This window comes from Canis lupus, chromosome 32 (assembly GCF_048164855.1).
Source record: "Canis lupus baileyi chromosome 32, mCanLup2.hap1, whole genome shotgun sequence".
In the NCBI taxonomy this organism is placed as follows: Eukaryota; Metazoa; Chordata; class Mammalia; order Carnivora; family Canidae; genus Canis; species Canis lupus.
In genome coordinates, this window is record NC_132869.1 from 16,031,646 (window position 1) to 16,039,191 (window position 7,546).

A 7,546-nucleotide genomic window follows, 5' to 3' on the forward strand; every position below is an offset into this window, starting at 1 on the left:
ACAAACAATCCAATCATGAAATGGGCAAAAGACATGAACAGAAATCTCACAGAGGAAGACATAGACATGGCCAACATGCACATGAGGAAATGCTCTGCATCACTTGCCATCAGGGAAATACAAATCAAAACCACAATGAGATACCACCTCGCACCAGCAAGAATGGTGAAAATGAACAATACAGGAAACAACAACTGTCAGAGAGGATGTGGAGAAAGGGGAACTCTCTTGCACTGTTGGTGGGAATGTGAACTGGTGCAGCCACTCTAGAAAACTGTGTGGAGGTTCCTTAAAGAGTTAAAAAGAGATCTGCCCTACAACCCAGCCATTGCACTGTGGGGGACTGACCCCAAAGATACAGATGCAGTGAAACTCCGGGACACCTGCACCCCAATGTTTATAGCAGCAATGTCCACAATAGCCAAACTGTGGAAGGAGCCTCAGTGTCCATCAAAAGATGAATGGATAAAGAAGCTGTGGTTTATGTATACAATGGAATATTACTGAGCCATTAGAAACAACAAATACCCACTATTTGCTTCGACGCGGAGGGACCTGGAGGGTATTATACTGAGTGAAATAAGTCAATTGGAGAAGGACAAACATTATATGGTCTCATTCATTTAGGGAATATAAAAATTAGTGAAAAGGAATAAAGGGAAAGGAGAGAAAATGAGTGAAAATATCAGTGAGGGTGACAACATGAGAGACACCTCACTCTGGGAAATGAACAAGGGGCAGTGGAAGGAGAAGTGGGCGGGGGGGGGGTTGGGGTGACTGGGTAATGGACAATGAGGGGGGCACTTGGCAGGGGCATCCCTGGGTGTTATGCTAGATATTGGCAAATAGAACTCGAATAAAAAAAATTAAAAGAAAAATAAATCGATCTACCTATTCAATATAGCTCCAAACAAAATTCAGAATTTCTGTAGAAATTGGTAAGCAACCCTCTAAAATTTATATTTAAAAGAAATGGGTTTAGAATAGCCAAAATAACTCAAACAGAAGACCAAATTTGGGGGATTTGTACTACCTGATTTCAAGACTTATTTTAAAACTAGTGCTCAAGACAATATATTAGTGTAAAGATAGGCACTAGTTTGTTGGAATGGAGTGTCCAGATAAGGACATATGCATTTAATTAATTTTTTTATAAATTTGACAGGACAAGTCAATGAGGACAGGATAATCTTTATAACAAATTGTGCTTATACAAGATAGCCATATGCAAATAAGTTATTTTTTATAAATAAGTTCTTCAAATACCATATACAAAAATTAAGTTTAAATTGATCACAAACCATAAGAATTAAAATTTTAAAAGTTTACAAGAAAACCCGAGAAAAAAAATCTTAAATATCAATATTCTTGGCTAAAATTTCTTAAATATTACACAATATTCACTAACTATAAATGGAAAAAGTCAATAACTGGACTCCATAAAAATTAAGAACTTTTGATCTTCAAATAACATGGACAAGAAAATGAAAAGCATGCTATAGTGTGGGAAAGTATATTTGTGAAACATATATCCAACCTAGGATCTGTATCTATAAAGAACTCTTACAATTCAATAAGAAAACAATCAAGAAGCCAATTTAGGTTATTGGGCAAAATATTTGCCCCAAAAAAACTTCCAAAGAAGATATACTGATGGTAAATAAGCACATGGAGAGTTCCTGTCAGAACTATTATTCATGGGCAGCCTGGGTGGCTCAGCGGTTTAGCGCCTGCCTTTGGCCCAGGGCATGATCCTGGAGTCCTGGGATGGAGTCCCACATCCCAGCTTCTGGCATGGATCCTGCTTCTTCCTCCTCCTGTGTCTCTGCTTCTCTCTCTTTCTCTACGTCTATCATGGAATAAATAAATAAATATTAAAAAAAAAAAAAGAAACACTGATAAACCAGAGCAACTGAAAATCTTTTATATTGGGACTGTAAAATGGTACCGACATTCTGGAAAAGAATGCAGCAGTTCCTTAAGAAGTCAATCTTATAGACTCAGGCATTCTATTTCTAGTCATTTACCTATGAGAAATGAAAGCATATTTTCGTACAAAAACTTGTTCTTAAGTGCTCATAGCTTTTTTTGTAATAGCCAAAATCTGGAAATAACCCAAATGTCCATCAACAAGTAGATAATTGAGATATATTCATACAATGAAATTTTATTAATAAAAAGAAACGAACTGACATATGGTACAACATGGTTGAAACCCAAAATAATTATGCTTACTGAAAGATGCAAGTAAACTACTATATAATTGCATTTATATAAAATTTTGGAAAATGGTAAATAACCATAATGGTAGAAATCAAATCATTGGCTGCCTGTAGATTTGGGGTAGGGTTTGAAAGCATGGGAAGAAAGGCTTATAAAGAGGTAGGACAGATGAAACTTTTGGGCATATGGAGGTGGCATCTTCATTGTGGTGATAATTTTAAGGGGATACGCATTTGTCAAAACTTACACAAATATGTGCAGTTTCTATGTCAATTATTCTTTGACAAAGCCTTAAGAAGTAGTTTTGTCTTTTTATAGGATTGTTATTACCAATGTGCATTATTTACTTATATTTCTCTTATAGACTGTAAGATCTTTGAAATTATTAACTCATGTTTTTTCAAAGATTTATTTTAGAGCATACAAGCAGTGGGAGAGGTAGAGGGAGAAAGAATCTCAAGCAGTCTCCCCACTAAGTATGGAGCCCTATACAGGGCTCAATCTCACAATCCTGAGATAACAACCTGAGCTGAAATCAAGAGCTGGACTCTCAATTAACTAAGCCACCCAGGCACCCTTGAACTCATTCTATTTTTGTTACAAGTGTGTGATGCATAAATTAATCAGTACATATTACTAAACACGCACTATGTACCATGGTCTTTGGGAATTTTTTTCATGCCCTATTTGAGATTATCAAGTCTTGGAAATGAGAAAATAGAAATCTAGATTTATTAGAAATGTGCACCAGAAAAAAATAAACGAAAGTAACCAAGTGCTTATATGAAAAACTTGACCACAGCAATATTTGAATTTCTAATAGTAGCAAGATTATTTCTTAGCACGAATGATCCCTTCTTGACATGTATGCATCTTAGATTAAATAAACCAGTTTGAATGAAGTAAAATGCCACTTCTGATGTCACAACTGGAAGGAAATGGACCATTGGAAATCAGGTTGAATGGGTTTGGGCAAAGAAAGAAAGAAAGGGGACTGCTAGAAGATTTAATCTGATAGCAGATATGTACTCATTTGAGTCACAAAGTTATCCTTATTTGCTCAGTGGCTAAATAACAAATTTTTTTTTTTAAGACCTTGGAGTTCAGCATCTGGTATGATTCATTGATGCCTGATAGGATTGGCTGATGTGGATACATATGTCAACCATACTAAAGATAAACTTTAAAAATAAACTTTAAAAGCTTAAGCTTAACCCCCCAATTTCCCCTGCATACACATTAATTTCTCTAGGTAGTCTCAAAAACACAAGCATTGTGCTGTGGGGGATGTAAAGAGGTACTCTCCTGAAGGAGTTTATAGTCCAGTGAGAGAAAATATCAAAACATGACATAAGTAGCTAAACCACCAGGAAGTGGTAAATTCCCGCCCCCCGCCAAAAAAAAAAAAAAAAAAAAGTATGAAAGAACTCATAGGTGGACTCTTCCTTTTGGCCAGGGAAATTAAAAAAAAAATACCTGGGATTTTAGTTCAAATAGGATTATAATAAGCTAAAGGGTAAGTAAACAAAGAGCACTGATAGGTAAGAGGACAGGATGAGATGAAGAACTATGGTAGGAAAAAACCAATTTAACAGAAGTAGGAAAACTAATGAAATAAAGCTGAACATTGCATTCAGCCGAACATGAAGACAGCATCTGTTAGTTTTAGGAGAGAACAAATTTTAAAGATGGACTCAATTATTAGCTGTTCTTCAAGCCAGATTATCTATGTATTATTTCGTAAGTTCTATCTTGAGTACCAGTACCACAGGTCTCTTAAAATTTAGCTTGTGATGCACACTCCAGAGGGTAGATCGATACTTAAAACTAAGTTTACTAATTGAATTATGTGTGAAGGGACTTTCAGCAAATCTGTCTGGGGAAATGGCTTATATCAAGTGATTAAAAATGATTATTTACATTGTTAATGTTATACATGTGCATATATATATGTATTAGGGCTGAGTATGTCAACTATATAGACAGAAGAATAAGACTAGCTGATATTTGGTCCCTGCTATAACTGAAACATATATAATAATCTAACTCCAAGAGGAATCTTAATACTAGTATAAAATAAATTTGTAAAAATTTAGGTACTTAAGATGTGTGAACCAGCTCCTGGTAAATTATGCCAAATTGAAGTGTAGCCCTATCTAACGGTGCATAATTCCCAGAACATCCTCAGCTGAAGGTAGCTGACAATGTAGGATTACCTGACTTCCAAGAAAGGATAGACAGCTTCTGTAAAACTTCGATATCGGATTTTCACATCATCCTTTTGAAATTGTCTTCCTACAGCTATTACTCCCTGAAATAAAATGCTACTTTCATAATGACAGCAAGATTTCTGGGGCATTCTGTTACTACAGTACCTTAAAAATTGAAACAAAATTGAATAGTGGTAAAAGAAACAATGTTTGCATCTCACAAGGAATTCTACATTTCCCATGGGTCCACTAAGCTCAGGAAACCTCTTCAGAAAAAAACCTTTTTTTTGTACAAAGGATGTAAATTATAGCTTAAATCAAATAGAGTGGAGATGACAAGGTCACTTAAAAGTACTTCTGTGATTAAATAGTCTATATTCAAATTGTATTGTGACAGATTTTAATAACTGACACCTTGAGTGAACAGTGCCTGATTTCTGTAACTTTTCTGCAAAGAAAGCATGCTAAAAGAACAGTTTGGTGTCTCACTCTACTCTCTAGAGAATATCAGAATAAGATGCACACTTATACATGAGAATAATTTATATAGTTTTAGAGCAAAAAGTGATCTTTGAGATCATCTAGTTCCTACATCTTGTTTTACAAATGAGGAGACAGGCCTAGAGGTGAAGATGAGATTGATGTTTAAGGAAGATTAGTCTGGCACCATGGATGTGATACTGTGGATTTAGCCCCAGGGGCTGGTCAGGCTAGGTTGTTTTCTCCAGGGATTGGAGCCCATTCTGTCAGAAGGGTAACTGAACTGCAGCTCAGGTTAAGACAAAAGGGGCAGAGTCTGGCATCATTTCCAAATGAGCAATTGGAAAAATGCCATACCTGAGATAAAAACGTTGGAAATAGACTCCAAGGCTCAAAGACATTATAGGGAGAAGACTAATATCCACAAGCAAAGCAAGAATGCAAAGGACACATTGTTCTAGTTTTATCTATGAAGTGGAGGAAGCCTTGACATCTAGATTAGGGTCTCAGAGTTGAACTGCAAAGAATGTGCAAAAAAAAAAGATGGAGTAAAACTGAATGATATCAAGACTTTTAAAAAGCCTGGTAAACTCACTGGTCCACTTAACTCTTCTTTTTCTAGATTCATAGAAACCACTCCCTGGTGTTAGTTTCCTTTTGGGGCCATTTGTGGTTATAGCTTTTTTTTTTCTTTAAGATTTATTTATTTATTCATGAGAGACAGAGAGACAGAGAGAGAGAGACAGAGAGAGAGAGAGAGAGAGAGAGAGAGAGAGAGAGAATGGCAGAAACACAGGCAGAGGGAGAAGCAGGCTCCATGCAGGGAGCCCGACGTGGGACTGGATCCCGGGTCTCCAGGATCACACCCTGGGCTGAAGGTGGCGCTAAACCGCTGGGCCACCAGGGCTGCCCTGGTTATAGCTTTCTGAGTGTCCTTGTAATAACCAGGAAATGTGTATGTATGGGCTAAGAAGTAGACAAATTGGGATCTGATTCCTGGTTTTGCTGCTGAGCAATCATAGGTAAAAAAAAAAAAAAAAAAAAAAAAAAAAAAAAAAAAAAAAAAGGCAAACCAAGAAACAAACTGACGGTTACCTAAGGGGAGGTGAGTAGAGAGATGGGTGAAATAGGTGATGGGATTAAGGAGGGCACTTGTAATGAACACCTGGTATTATACAGAAGCGTTGAATCACTATATTGTACAACTGAAACTAGTATTATACTGTATGCTAAGTAGCACATTTATTTTTTAAAAGATTTTGTTGATTTATTTGAGAGGGAGGGGGAGAGGGAGAGAGAGACAGAGACAGAGACAGAGACAACGAACATGAACAGGGAGAAGAGGCAGAGGGAGAAGGAGAAGCAAGTTTTCTGCTAAGCAGGGAGACTGAAGTGAGGCTTCATTCCAGGACCCTGGGATCATGACCTGAGTTGAAGGCAGATGCTTAACCAATTGAGCCACCCAGGTGCCCTTAATTAAAGAATTTAAATAAAAACTTAATAGTGTTTACTGTAATGCTAGATTTGTTTCACAAAATTATATCTTTTGGAGAATATGCCCTAGTTTTGTTCTCCTGAGAATAGCTTGGCTCATCCACTGAGTGTTGAACTTCTAGTCTGACAGTCAAAGGGATAACACTGTTTCCAAGTTCTAGGGCATGCCATTGTATTTACTGTGTTTCTCTAAGTACATGGTTATAAGCTGTAGAGTGGTCAGAATACTAGGGTTTGGTGTAGATTTTATTCTTTCATCAACATAGCTTAGTTTTTCAATCCAATAACTGATGTTTACATGATAACCAGATGCTCAGAGTATGCAAGAAAGCAGCCAAAAAAGGAAGAGCCAAGGAACTATGTTCTTATGAAAAGTACATGCCTAAATCCCCATGTAATGAATCAAAAAATCCCAGAATCAGGGAAATTTATTTCTAGAAAGCCAAAGGTTAAAAAGGGGATTATGACTGAATCTGCACAACAGCCCCAAAGCATTTTGAAACAGGAGAAAAGTAAGGAGTTGGTTTTTCATGTTATCCCAAAAGTTCAGTATACCTTTCAATGGATTCACAAACTTTCAGTTCTACTGTCCCTTTTCTTTAGTCTTAATTTTCCAGACCTGCAATCTGAATGGATATTGACAATCTAAATGATAATCAGTGTCTCTGTGAAAATGAAATCATTGGGCCACAAGAGCGCAGAGAGATGATTTAATACATTTCAATTTATTAAGAGGAAATCAAGCCTGTGAAATGACTCCCTATGATGATAGTGATTTCTAGACTTCTGGATTCTATAGTCCAATACAAAAAAAAAAAATGAAGTGAACATAAGCCTTGTTTTTGTTGCTGTTTTTTCTTAGGGGTTATCACCTAATTTTACCATCTCTTCATCCAAGGTGGTCCCTAATTATTGGTTGAGTGTCTGGAACTACTGTTGTAGTTACTGAAAAAAAAAAAACTTTGAATTAAGCTTCAGTAACAAATGGAAGTACCTTTAATGCAACTAGACCCCATCGGGGCATCTCTAAACCTTATTCTAGTGCATTCCTAAACTGAGAGAGGCCACTTATAGTGGGTTACATTGACCAGAAGGAGAGTAATCTGGGATAAAAGAAATCCTGGATTAGAATCAAGAAA